Source organism: Tyto alba, unplaced genomic scaffold (genome assembly GCF_018691265.1).
Source record: "Tyto alba isolate M040663 unplaced genomic scaffold, T.alba_DEE_v4.0 Super-Scaffold_9, whole genome shotgun sequence".
Classification (NCBI taxonomy): domain Eukaryota; kingdom Metazoa; phylum Chordata; class Aves; order Strigiformes; family Tytonidae; genus Tyto; species Tyto alba.
Genome location: NW_024881330.1, coordinates 41,288,359 through 41,303,092, shown reverse-complemented (window position 1 = coordinate 41,303,092; position 14,734 = coordinate 41,288,359). Strand labels below are relative to the sequence as shown.

The 14,734-nt window shown below is 39.9% G+C and overlaps 1 protein-coding gene across 6 annotated transcripts in view; it reads left to right on the top strand.

Moving 5' to 3' along the window:
• The window catches only part of FAM110B (family with sequence similarity 110 member B), a 114,659-nt gene that overhangs the window by 39,832 nt on the left and 60,093 nt on the right, over positions 1-14,734 (top strand). The window contains exon 1 of one of the 6 annotated variants that reach the window (XM_032994407.2): positions 13,117-13,238. The exons of the other annotated variants lie outside the window; for them this stretch is intronic. The gene's annotated coding sequence lies outside the window, so the exon portion shown is untranslated. Of the gene's footprint in view, positions 1-13,116; positions 13,239-14,734 lie in introns of those variants that run through there. 6 annotated transcript variants of the gene reach the window in all.

Below are 14,734 nucleotides of genomic sequence, written 5' to 3'. Positions count from 1 at the left end.
TTGTCCTGACCCTCGCGGTCCTTGTCTGGAGCTGTCCCTTGTCTCCCGGGTGGCTCTGGGCACTCACTGCTGGAAGCCACGCAGGTACGTGAAGGGGTTGTGTGGCTTTTACATTGTCTCACGCTGACCTGAATTTCTGCAGTCAGTTTCTCTAGAGGAGATGGCTCGAGGGGCAGAGGTGTGTGAATTGCCTCTACATCTTCTCATGATTGTTTTTTTACAGTTAAACTCTTAAAAAAAACCCAAACAAAACAAAAAAACCCAACCAACTACCAACAGTTTGATAAACTCCCAGCTACTAGTCAGTGTTGATATGCATAGAGGACTCAAGATGAGTTGCAAGCTTTGATTTTTTGGAATCTTTTCTTTCAGCTGTGACAACTGTGAAGTTTATTCTCCTAGGAGATGCACAGATCTTCTACCCTTATGCCCTAATAACTGAACAAACTAGGTGTTCCTGCTGTTTCTTTAGTGGATACATTTTCAGAGGTGATTAAATTTTCAGCTACATTAATTGCCAGAAGTACACTGTCAAAATACTAGTTACGCAATTTTTATTACTTCCCTGACAGAGCTATAAAATCCAACAACCACCAAATTTTGGACTTTGTAAAATTTTTAAAAGGAAGATGAACTTAAATTTATGAAGGAGGATATTCCAAAAACATGTAATAGTTGACAGAGATTGGTTTTTTTCTGTTCTGATCATATTGAATCTTCTCTCTTATTGTAAAGGAATTTAACTCCTGTGGTGAACCTAATTTTTGTTCAACAGAAAGGTTTGGGGGACCCTGTCTGAGTGGGAAAGCTTACAGAATTAAGGCATTAGGTGGAATAACCCTACTGTTGCATGTACCAGATATGGTTGCATAAGGGACTAGACATACAAAATGGGGCCAGTAGGTCACATTAATCAATTGATTGATAATCTCAAGCATTAAGTGCCTACTGTAGATTTTTCACTTAACCCTGGTTAGCGCTGACCAGTAGCGATACGGGGCATTGAGCTTTTCAGGAGGCAGTCGCTGCATGTTTACTGCGCTGAAAAAAGCTCTTTGTGGCTGGAAGGTGTTCTCTTCACATGCAACGTGGTGAGCTTTAAGTGGACTGCCAGTGGAGGACTTCTGTCCTGAAAGTTTACCACTGTGATTGCCAGTTCTGGGGCTGTTTCCCAGCTTGACAGATGTTGCATCATTCCACCAAATGCAGCTTTTCAAGACAATCCTTATCCTTCCATAAGGGTAGCTAATGTCACGGTGGTTATCATGGTGGGTGATCTAGAATTACCTGCTATGCAATGAAATTAAATGCTTCCACTCAGATCTGTTAGGGTTTCTCGGTGTGTGTGTTGAATGAAAAGAATCCCTATTTAATTTTTCCTGAGGAGCTAGTACGAGACTCCCTGGTTTCAATTCTTTGTGCTCTTTAGACTTCAATAAAATAATTTTTCAGTGGACTCAATCACATCTGATTTTATTTTTTCATATTTGTCCCTGAGTCCTCCTACTATCGCACCATGGCATGAGAAGAGCCTGTTTACTCCCAACAGTTAACAATCTTCTTGATAACAGGGTTCTTAATAGACTTAATAAGTATAAATACTTATGCTAGATAAATGCACAATCTGGAACCTAGATCAGCCTTCCCCGATTTATACGTGCCAATGTCTTCAAAATAGTTTTATGATCTGTAAGGTAATTTCCAGAAAGAGACATGTTTATGCATAGATCTGTTTAATATTGTTTTTTCTAATAAAAAAAAAAATGTGGCTGCCTGTTGCAGCCACAATTTGTAATTTATGTTAGATTAGGTGCTGTAAACCTTTCAGAGGAGTGAAGTATTTTCTCATGTGTCGTATAAACAGTACTTGATCAGAAGCGCTCAGTGGTGGACTGCTTAAGCAAAGCAAGTCTAAGATACATGACCTCAGCCAGAAATTAGTCAGTCATTTCAATGTGATTTAAATTATCTCCATCCAAAATTGTTTGGCATTAAAATGTAATCATTGTGATATCCAAGGTTGATACATTTGCCTCAATTCTAAATATGAAGTTCTCTGTTACCTGTGGATTATTCCAGCAGGGTTTTGTCTTCTGCAGAGCTTTCTGTTGGTTACCTGTCTTCTCTTATGTGTTCTACTAACAAGAACAGGTTCGAAGAAAATTAATAAACCTATATGTACCACACATACGTTGTGACTGTTTTGAGTTACAGCTTGATAACTTATTTCTACAAGAACATGTTCTTTTGCAATGCTCGTTTACTTGAGTTTTCACTGTGATAGGCAGCCTGTAATGAAAATGTTGACTCACCTGAATGATATCTTTGTTTTCTTTATTTTGTAAGTCAGATTGCAAGATAATTTTAAATTACAAGTATTAGATCACATTTTCTTGAACTATTGCTTATGATTATGCCAAGTTGCTGCACTCACCTATTTTAGTCACAGTGTTTTAAATTTCAGTGTTAAGGGAAGCAGAAGGAGGTATTTATATAGAGACCTGAATGATGATAGCTTTATATCTTGTTAGCTTAATATTTTCAGTCTCTTGAAATTAATGGTACTTCTTGTGTTAAAGAACTTTGTATAAAGAACAAAATGGATTAATCTTGTAACATAAAATACAGATAATCTTAGGGAGGAGGGGATTAAAAAAGGCCTATGAGATATGCACATAACATCGTCTTCCATTTTATAAGATTGCACACCAGCAGCCTTTAATTTTCAAATGCTTTAATTCTAGAGCAAGTACTCAAATGACTCACCAGTTATCTAAAGCATCAGGTAACTATGCCTATATTTAGCTTTGTTCTATCTCCTTATCGTTGTTTCTATCTCCATTTTCTCAGTTGTAAGCTACAGTGAGTTTCATTAATGTTTTAGAAAAACAAAAACCCAAAACAACGTGGGAAGTGTTCTCACGAGTACAGCCTCTGCAGGCTCTTCACAGGCTCGCTCTTCTGATGGTCAGGGCATGTGGAGGATAAGTCCTCTGTTTTTTTTTTCACAGTACCTTCAAACACAGAATACTTAACCCCATCTGCCAACAGGCTACGCTTTTAAGTTGGAGGTGATACCATTTTTAAGAAGAGGTGTCTTCTCTCTGCTACTTGCAGTGGGGTCTGCCTTCGTTTTGGTGGCTGGTGTTTGGTGAGGCATGACCCTAGCCCTAACTGCTTTCCTCCTCCCCTGGGGAAATGCCGTGTGCCACAGACTGTGGTATTTAACCACGGGGTCGGGGTGTCTGCCATTTTAGCTCACTAGATCCAAATGCTGAATTGGAGGGGGCCAGACAAGAAATCAATACTGGTTTTCCATCTGGTTGCCTTGAAGGCTATGTAAATGAAATCTATTTATCTGTAAAGCAAAGTTATGTCCACGCTGCAAGAAATACAGTTGTCAAGTATGAGCTGTTGCTTGTGTTGCTGCTGGGAAGGATCTTGCCTGGATAATGTTGTTTCTAAAATAGTTATGGGTAAGTTCCCCTGGGATTTGTAGTAGTAGATGCAAATAATGTATACAAGAATGACACTTTTACCTGTTTTTCCTCACAAATTTTGTAGATCTGCCTCCATCAGGCTCTGAAAGATGATGAGGTGGGTGAAGTTATACTGTCACCTGGAAGGCATCCTTTGTTTTCTGGAGTTCTCTGCCTATTAATACCTGTTAGGTATAGATTTTGTTGCCCTCTTCTTTTGGACGTGTGCTGTTTCAATTTATCTTTGGGTTTTTTTTGTTTGTTTGGTTGTTTGTTTTTTGGTTTTTTTTTTTTTTTTGGTTTGGTTTTTTTTTTGTTTTGTTTTGGGTTTTGTTTGTTTTTTGTTGTTATTGTTACTTTTTTTTTTTTTTTATTTGTTTGGGTTTTTGACATAATGGACTTCTGAAGTGCAGGCATGCACCAGCAGCTTCTACAGATTTTAGGCTTTATTTTTTTTGATCTCCAGACCATCTCACATATCCCCAGTTAGTTTGGCTTGGTTGTTTTTCCTCTTCTATTTTTATTTACTTGAGGAAGTTACATATAAGTTCTGCTAAACATTAACTCAGACTTCAGCTGCAGGAAGGCTGGAGGGATGTCATGGCTTGAGAAACATGAGATATTCTAATATGTGATATAATTGGGAAGACTTCAAGGAGTCTCTGGTTTTACTCCAGATCCTTTCTTTCACTAGTTTTGGAAGTTGAAAAAATATGTAGAGACCTCAAAAAATTTTTTGATTACTGCAAAATATAAATGTGAAAGATAATTTTCAGATTTTTTTATTTATGCACTCTCAGATGTGTAAAAGTCACTTTAAATCCCAAATTCTGAATGAGTATAAACTTCTGAACATAGTTAAATTCTTTACCATGACTTATAAAGTAGAATTTTAAAAAAGAAATCATAGATCTAATTTGGTTGGGTTTAGGTCTGTTTTTATTGAGGAGATGCAAAACAACAGCAGAAGCTACTGTTGCCTGATGTAGTATACTAGTTTACCACAAGAGATGATTATATTCCAAGTACCCAAAGAGAAAATAAGCCTTCTAAATTCTTCTCAGCATCAATATTTCAAAGCTGTTTCAATTTGTTTTTAATGAAGGAGATGTGGAATTATATAAATTGGGCAGTTATAGGTACTCAGAATAGCTTGAATACTTTGAGATAAATGGGTAGATTTTGCAGGTTAGCCGTGCACATGCTGTAGCCTGTGTGATGAACTGATCACTGTGAGAGCCCAGTACTATGCACGGGGTTATTTACATCACTTCCCCTCGGTCCTTCCAAATACAAATATTTATTCTAGTGGGTGGGATATAGTGGGATTGCATGTGGCAGTCCAACTGGGTATTGAAATTACGGTGTTTTTTAAGTTATGCAGTGTTTTTCGTAGTTACATGGTTTCTGTTGTAAAATATTAATAAGGCGTACAGCGAAGCCACTGTTAAACACTTATGCAACTTTGAAACTTGCTCATGTTTCCCTTCTCTAGCAGCCCTTTTACTGTGGTTATGCTGCTTATGTTTTGACTATAGACTGCTGGAATTTGCTTTGAAAATATCCGTGTCTATTTTATTTGCCAATTAGCTTTGGAGCAGCTTTTTCTTTAGACTCTGATTAAGGCAGAAGCTTGGGGAGCAAGGAGAGACTTTCTTGTTCAGATCAGTAAAGACTACGTTATTGTAGAGTATGTAGGAGTTACATGTTTGAGACAGACTGAACGCTCCGGTTCTGACTTGACTTAATTTTGAGTGCTTGCCTTTTGACCCTGTTTTCCTGTGTTTGTACCTAATTTCTGTAGGGACAAAAAAGGATTATTGTTGTGTTCTTAAGGTCATGTTGCCATGGGATTACTGATTTTCCCTTTTCACCTCTGACGTGTTTGGGACTCACCACAGAGATCTCACCCACTTGATGTAGTGGGAAACCAATGATCTGAAAAATGTGCTGTCCTTGACGTGGTATACTATTAGAAGAGGTGAGGCATACTTGTGCTCACAAAATGTATCTGAGTTTGCAGTGAAGACTAGGTTCAGACCTATAACCATTAGCCTGCTTTATTCCTAATCTTCTGTTGATATAAATTCTTGCCAAAAAATAACCACTAAAACGATGTGTGTGTCAGCAGGTTTAAATTACAGTGCCAGTGAGACAAAGGTTGTTACGTACTTGCATTTTGTTTAATGTGATACTGACGATCCTGATGACTGTGCTTTTAGAAACCCGTCCTGGGAATGCCGGGGATTTTGCAGCTGGGACAAAGGAATAAAAGGGCTCCATCTGATTTGGGGCTGGTCCTCTGAGCAGTCAGCTCTTCGTAAGGATGGACACCTGAAGGAATTCTGGTTATCAATAGCAGTAGTATCACAAGTGGTGTCTTGTGTGAGGCTACTACACTCGCAGATGTGTGCTGTGGAGAAATTGGGGGCATTTTTTGCCCCCAGGCCTTGGAAAGGAAGGTGAAGAAAATGCCTGCTATTTTGCCCAAGAAAGGTTTGAGAAGGCAGACCAGTAAGTAATTTGTCTCCAGGATGTGACAGAGTTCCCCTGGTGCATATTTCCCATTTTCTTCCGAGCACTCCTTAGCTCCTGTGCTAGTTTTGGTAGGATCATTGCTCTCCACCTCACCTTAGCTGGAGCACCATCCGGGGCGGGGATTATCTGCTCAAATGGTCAGAACAGGGTGTGAAACAAGGAGTGGGAGTCTCCAGGCTTAAGGGGTGGCAGTCCCCATTTATACTATTTTTTCATAGCCCTAGTTACGTGAGTTGGGTGCTGATTTTGCGTTAGAGCATTGGATAAAAGCCACAAGCGGTTCTGGAGGAATGGTCTGGGACCTTATCAGCCCCACTAACTGCTAGGTCTGTGAGCTGCCTGAGATGCAAGTATGCTCTTCTTCAGGAGCATTATATGGAACAAGAGTCCTGAAAACTCTTTCATGAAAGGGTTTTTGGCTGGCTCTATTACATAATTAAGTCTCTCTTCCTGGAGAGGCTTTTCATCTGTGCCAGCAAAATGCTTCTGGTTTCTTGTAAGAAGACCATGAGACTGTGTTCTGGTATGGCGAGTCACAGTTGCTGGTTTTATATGGACCCAATTTCTAGTTATTAAATTAACAATCTTTCTAAGATTAAAATCTACATTTATTTTACATTTGGCTAAAAAGGCTCGAGGTTTAATAGGCTGTCTTCAAACGTATTAGCCTTGAAATGATAACCAAAGCCACTGCATTCAAAACTAGTTTTCTTCTTGGATTCATTGTGCGGAATATCTTCAACTCTTGTGTAAAGTAATATGATCTGAGAGTTGCTCTGAAACTCTGAATTATGGGTGTGGGCTGGAGACTTGAAGTCTCTAAGGTTTGCAGTCTCTGAGCTCCCAGCATCCTGGCTGGCATCAGGGCGGGTTTTGAGCAAGTGCCTGTATGCATTATCAGCGGTGAGGAACCACCTCGTGTGCCAACAGTCGCACCTTGACTTGCTTTCTAGTTGCATCTTTCAGCTCAATTTAAACAACTTCTTGCATAGAAAGATGTAAGAGAGCAGAAAACAGTCTTTGAAGGATAAAAAAACAATGGGCTTTAGATAGCTTGATGGGTTTTCATTGTCATCATGCAAGATCAAAGAAAACCTCTGAGCTACACTTTCTACTTAGAATTGGAAATACTATTCTTAATTACAGAAGTGAGCAAGTCTGACGGTTTTTCCTCCAGTGAGGAATGCTACACTTCATCCTTCAGCTCTTGTGTTCTTTGCAGCATAGCATTTTTGAAAAATTACACCTGTCGTCTAATGGAAGACTTGCATTTAAAGTTTTCCTAGGCCAATCTATAGATATCTCAGTTAGATATACTCAGCATCAGATTGTGTCATCCATTGCAGTAAGGCAGTCATAGTGAAAATGATACTAAATAGAGAAGGAGAAGAAAGTGCCAGCAGTGGTAATGAAGATTAATAATGTGGAGGTACTGGAAGTATACTCACTATAGTGCAAACTCTTTTTTTTTTTCTGCTTTTCCACTGAGGAAAATCTGTGCTTGTCTGTCAGGTTTCTGGCTTAAGTGACGCTTTCAGGATCCCTGTTTTTTACCACATCAAGTACTAAAAATGTAACTCCACTTATGAAGCCCTTTTGTGGCTTGTTCCAATGTAGTGTTAGCCTCCCATGTCCTTGTGAGCTGTTGAATTTTTGCATTATACCTTGTGTTGGGACTTCAGCATCTTATATCAGTCATATTTCATTTTTAATTGCTCTCTTTTAAAATCTGTTACAGTCTGCTAATGTGTCTTTCTCACTTGGCTGTTTGGAAGCAGAGGCTTCATTTTCTTGAATATATTTTACATTAGTTAGCTCTCTAGGGTCACGATCATAAATTCTATGTATGTCAGGCATGCACTATATGGTGTTCATGGCCTGAATGTGCTATTTAAGGCTATTTCTTATGCTTGTTGTCTTAGTGATAAGCAGTGTGGTCCCTTTCTGTAGTTCCCCAACTTCGTGACCATCTAGCTGGTCAGCCAGAGGTCATGAAGTGCTGGCTAAGGAGACACATGTTTTGGTCTTGCTCAGGTCTCAGTTGTGCTGACCGGGGTGTTGCCTTCTGAAATGGACAGTTCATCCCACATCCGTGCTGCTAGCTGTGAGGAACGGTAATGGAAGGAAAAATAAGTCGAGCGGAAAGACAAGACGGCATGAAGGATGTTTGTATAGTTTGAGGTGTTTGCTGAAATACGGTATAGATGCAGAAGAAAACATTGCACTGAAAGAAAAATGGAAGAAACTTGAGGAGCAATGGAAGGTCGACATTGGGATGGAAATGTGTTGGAGTGGTGTGTGACAGGAAGCATGTTTCAGGTTGATGTGTAGTCTTGTGAATGACCTGTTGTTTGAATTTGGGATTTCTGTGTTTTTAAAGATACCAATGGAATAATACTGTGTTCTTCCAAATCAGTTTGTGTGGCCAAAATGCAAGTGCTCAGCATGTTAAACCTCCTGCAGGTTTCACTTCAGATCCTTCTTTACTGCATCCATCAGTGGTAGTGTGAAACACACCTCATCAACATCTTACCTGCTCCTCCCCTGGTTCTCCGTGGTGGCAGTGACGTACTGACGTCTTCATTTCAGTCAGTCAGGTCTTCAGGGAGGATACTGCCAATATGTAGGTCTGTGGAGGTGAGGGATGGGAATGTCTTTTGGAATGTGGGAGAGGGTGATTTTTTTGTTTGTTTGTTTGTTTGTTTTTTTGTGATTCTTAGAAATAAGTGAATATGAATGCTATAAAAAATACTTTGTAGGAATCAGCCTTACTGCCATCCTGCAGAGAACCTCTGGCTTTAATATCGAGGCATCTCTGCCTGTTATTAAGCATTCAGAGGAGTGCTGTCTGGGCGTTCAGGGATATGATTAACATATTTGAAAAGAAAGCCCCGAAGTTGTAGGTTAGCTGACCAACTTCAAACCGTGACTGATAGCATTGTCCTGTACACACACATACATGCACACGTGTACAGATAACTGCTGTCTTACCAACTGAAATCAGGATCAATCCAAGGAATGTCCTCGTGCTCTGTACAATGAACATAAGTTTTTCCACACTGAGGCCTAGCATTTGTGACTTCCTGAGAAAAGTTTATATGGCAAACACTAGGCCCATGTTTTATTTTCTTTCACGAATAAATGGGTTGTATGATGAGTTTGCCACCAATTTGCAGACTTCCCAAACTCCACCAAGTACTTGCTAAGAAAGGAAAGAGCCCAATAAATAACTATTGGGAAGTCAAAGGTAGTTTTCAAAAGAAAAAGAAAATAACACTAGATAAATCTCCTTGGGAAGGAAGATTGAAATGTAGCAAAAATTGTGGAAGAGAAAATTGTCCCTCTATCTTTTAATCTGTGTAAATTGAAAAAGTAGCGTAAAAATACTAAGATTTTGTTGTCATTATATATACATAATCATGGGATGGTTTAGCTTCTAAAAGTCTAATGAATGCATCAAACCAAGTAAAATGTTCATTAGAGTAATTGGTTCTGTTCAAACTCTCAAGGCTACAGCTTGGAAATACGCACACTATTTCCTTTAGAAATGCAGCATGTTGATTCACTAACCTTTTTGCTCAACTCATTTTCATTCCGTATGTTTACTATACTTTGGAGAATCTAATTAAGTAACTGAGGTAGCAGTTTCCAAGCAATATTTGGTATATTTGAGTCAAAGGTTAAGTAGTATCCAGAGTGAAATCTGTTTAGTTGCAAGACACATCAGGAATTCTTTATTATAAATATTTTTATATTGAAATAATTGGATATATACGCACTTATACAGGTGATCATAACCTAGTAAAAAGCTATTTGTTCCTAAAATAGTAATCTCTCTGTTAATTCACTTAGATATGTCTAAATGGCATGTAAAATTCATTAATGTGCTAGCTAGGCAGTTTTCACTTGTAAGGTGCTGGTTTCAGTGTCATATGATGAATTCATCATCCGCCATAGGTTTTCCTCTCTCCTGGCCTCTGTGACAGGCATCTGCCTCAAACCGTATGGTTCTGGAAAATTTTGACCAAAACTGTTCCGTCAAGACGCAGTGCTAGAGAAAACCTAACTTGCTTTTAATTTCGAAAAACATTGTAAAGACCTTCTGTTTCCACGTGGAGGAGCAGGAACCTGAAGCTTAGCACAGGCAGATAACTTGTGCCAGGGACAGGCTTTTGCTTTCGATGAAAGTCTGACGAATATTGGCCAACTCGCATAACTTTCACAATTTGTTCATTTCCAAGAGCTGAGGAGTCTCTGGTGACAGCGTCCTCGTGAAACCTCTCTTGGCCTCTCTTGCTGGCACGCCTGTTCGTGGCTGTATCGTGTCACAGGTCCGGTGCCTGGTCCAGCTGCTTGTGCGTGGCCACCACAGACGTAGGACAGGCTGGTGGAGCTTTGCCTTGTCCTCAGAGTTTTAGCCGCCTGCTTTTGCACAACACGGAGCCCTCACACTGGCTGCAAACATCCAGACCTGCAGCGCTGCCTTCCTTGCCCAGCACATCATCGCATCAGCAAAAAAAAAAAAGGAAGCAACTCCTAGAATAACCACCCTGCTGCAGTGGTACGTTGAGAGCACGCTGCCGGGGCAGCCCTTGCTGGGGACGTGGGCTGTGTTTGCCCTTGGAGCCAGCAGCTCTGTGGGGAGGAGGCAGGAGGCTGCTGGGGACCGGTGCTGGACCCCACGCAGGAGGGAGCAGGGAGGGCTCGAGGAGCTGCTGGGCAGAGGGGGGGGACGCGTAGGCTTAGCAGCTTGCATGGTAGGGAGCCAAAACTGAGAGTCCTGCGGCAGCTGGAGCCTGTTTGATACCTATGTAAGGATTCTTGTTCATTTTGTCACCTGTCATAAGTGCCTTGGTGGTCTGTGAATGTGGGTTGGATTAAAAAATTGATATAAGTCTCTATGATTGTCTTTATTTTGTGCGTGTCTTTTCCTTTGCTTAGCAAACACGAGCGCTCCCAATAGCTGGATCAGAGGACTAGCGTCAAGGCTGTTGGTCTTGTTCCCCTGTTGCTCCCTTTGGCAAAATGTTGTTAGAAAAATCTTTGTGAATCTGATCGTCTGAATTGCACACCTCTTCTTCATGTCTCTTGAACTCTTTTTAAGTTAAGATTTTAACCGCTGCATAACTGCCCCTCCTGCCTCTTTATTCATGAAGTACCTAGTTTTCTGGCTTCAAGCAGTACTGCTTAAAGACTTGGAATGTTCTATAGTATTTGGAAGAAGCACAGTTTATAAAAATTGATGAGCTCCTTAGGTGATGTAATCTGAAAAGGAAGAGTTAATAAAACAGCCGCCTTCGTTTATTGCGACACAAAACTTAATGTTGACTGAATGTTGAATGCAGGAGCAAAATGTCACTCTTCCTGCATTTCATTTTTATTTCTAGACATATATAGCTTTGAGAACATTTTTCTTACAGAGATGGAGTCCTCTTCTAGCACAGAGCTACTCTTTATGAGCAATTTTCACTGGCAGATTAAGAAAGCTGTGACACAGCTATTTACATATTGCCAAAAAATACGGTCTTGCACTGTTACCACATGGAAGTATTGTTCCATTAAGGAACATTTAAATCATTTTTGTATTGAAGTGAGTATGATAGATAAAAATCGTTATAACCAACCTTTAATATCATGCACTTGGACTGTACCTGATACTGTATGGTGCTGGCGGTAAGAGTAAAGAATTAGGAAAAATGCTGATGTGGTCACATAGGAACTCATTATCGCAGTGGGGTTTGGGGTCTTTTAAGTGTAATGTTTATGGATGTATTTTATGTGCAACTTAACATTTTAACATCTTAAAAATGTGTTGTAAAGTTTATATATGTATCATGCTGTAGCATTGTGATATTTTGGCAATATTGATCATGACAAATGTACCGTACCTCATGAGAGACAGCTGGCACTGGCGCTTCTGAGAAACAGGCCATGTGCTACCTCCTTGCCACTGACATCTGAAAACCTTTTGGTCTGTGTGGAGCTAAGGTGATTGTATGCCACATGGGAACAGGAAACTTCAGAAGACTTTCTGATTTGTGCTAATCAAAGCAAAGGTTAATTGAAATGTACTATCAGGGAAGACTAAACTACAGGTGCCTGTATCTTTTTTTTTCATGATTATTTACCTGATATTGTAGAAGCGCTCAGCATCTGTCAAATACACAATGGCTTCTTAGATCATAACATTCCTTAGTTTTGTGGACTTACATATTCATAAGATGCGTGTAAGGCTTACTTGAGTTGGTTCCCCACGCTTATCATGAGTATTTCGTTATAGCATTTTCCAAATAAATTCAGTTGTTTTGCATAATGGCAAAAATTTCCTTGGCATTTCCACCATAGCCTCATGAAAGCTTAGTTGGGACATTATGTGCCAATGCACACAGAAGGCCTCGGGTCATCTGAGTATCTGCCCACGTGTAAATGTAAAGGACAGGGGGGGTCCTGTTAACTTCTGTAGGGCTACTGTGTGCTGGAAGCATGTGTGTGGTGCCTTGCTGATCTGAGGTCTACACTGCAGATTGTGAAGTACTGTACAGAAACTGATCTGAGATCTACTGTGTATATGATGCTGGTAATGTGTACCTTCAAAACAAGAATTCCCACTGGCAGAATAAACTGCTGCATTTTTTTTTTTTTTTTTTTTTTGGTCTCTTCTTAATAGACCTAGCAAACTACAAGTGGTCAGCTTCTGAAGGAGCACTTCTAAATATCCTTTTTTTCGGAGATGGAGACAAACCCCCCCCTCGTAGACGAATCAGTCAGAAAACCAACCACGCACACAAACCAAACAAAACCCAAACGGGAATTTTATCATTATGCACCCAGACAAATAACAATCCTTAAACATCGATGCTTTTGGCTAAAAGGTGCAATCTGTTCAGTGCTCGGTGCCTCGGCAGCCCTGTGCTACGGCGAAGGGCTATAATTAGATTAGCAGCCTGCTAAGCAGCGGTGACAGTCGGCGAGCCCCAGCGAGCATGTGCTGGATTCTGCATGTGCCTGGCGCTTATTGGCGGGCGAGGGTGCTGCCTGCCGGTTTGATAGGTTTCCCCAGTAATCTTTATGCTGCATTACAGACATAGATACAGAGGTACTGTGTGCATGCAGCGGGAGAGGTGCTCAGCTTGGAGCGTAAGAGGAAGCCCACAGATGAAAGGCACTGGTCTTTGTTGTGAAACATCAGTACTTCAGGACCGCTTAGTCGGAGACAGAGAGGTCAGTGAAGGAGTTTTACTTGGTGGTAATTACTTTCAGGTCTTTATCTCTCCGGTAAAACAGTCATGCATGAAATGAATACTGTTAATCATGTCATCTGTTTAATTTGATCTTGCTTTCATTAATATCGGGTGTACTCCGGTGGGAGAGTCATCAGATTACAAAACATATCATTAGAGTGGATTTCGTCCAAAAATAGAGTGCATTTATACAGGAATATTGCTTTCATTTGAAATTTTGAGCCTGTGCATGTGAGTGATTTTACTGGTTGCCTTTTGTTATGCTAATGGGAATATTTCTTTTATTGGGATGTTTTCTGCAGAGCGATTGAATTAGAGCATTTATAACTGTTGGCATGTGAAGATAAAGCTCTATAAATAGTGATTAGTTTAAAGAATAATTCTGTGAAGTGTTCTTTAATTTGATCACAGCAATAACTATCTTGATGGCTCTCTTGCAACAAGATAGAGGGATGAAGAGTAATATGCTATTGTTCTTTCAACAAAGATGCTGGAGCCTTCATGTTTGGGTGGATTCTTTGTTTCATCCACTGGGTTTTATTTTAAGTGGCTTTCAAAATGAAACTAAAGCCACTCTGCCTGGTAGATTGCAGTATATCCTTTGCTTGCACACACATGTATTTTATAGATATATATGTTTATATATATAGCTGTATTGTTCTCAAAGGCTGAATTTTGGCCCAAAGCCTTGTTTAGTGTCAGAACTGCCTTCAGCAGTAGAATGAAGTAAGATATACATGCCAATCTTTTAATCCGTGATTTTGAGGCTATTATGGTATTTACCATAGCGTCATACTCATTTAAGTTCTTTTCATACTTGACCTACGCATCAATTGATCACAACTTTTCCTATAAAAAACATGCATATTTATGAGCGTATTTTACAGTGAAAGCTGTTCAGAACAGGAGGCAGCAAGCATGAAATATATATATATATATATATATATATATATATATATATAAATAAAAGCCTCTTAATGTAGTCATGCCTCATCTGACGACTTTTGAATATTGAGACTGACTGTTGAGACTTCAAAGTTAATGCCCTTGCCTGTGTCAGACTCCAGAGCCCACATGAACTTGTATATTAAGTCACCAGTCATCTGGCTGGCTGGCTGCCACCATGCGTCTGAGGTACGAGTAGATTGTCTCAGCCAGGATCAGAAAGGTGTTAGGAATGAGAGCTATTTTGGTGTTAGTCTTGACCCTTCCCTCCACACCTATCCATGAAGGTGTTTTTTTCCCATTGTATAAACCAAAGCAAAATTTAAGTTGTTCACTTTTAAACTATGTGGTATGAAACTCTGTTGCCTCTGGAGTAGATACCCTTAAAAGTGGGCATTTATTCAGTTGCTAACTTTATATGGCTGTGGGTACAACGGGCACACATGCTTTATTGTTTGTGATGGCGTATTCGAAAGGAGAAGTATTTGGGAGGTTTAATTACAGCTGGTACCAGTTTCTTCGAATTTTTTC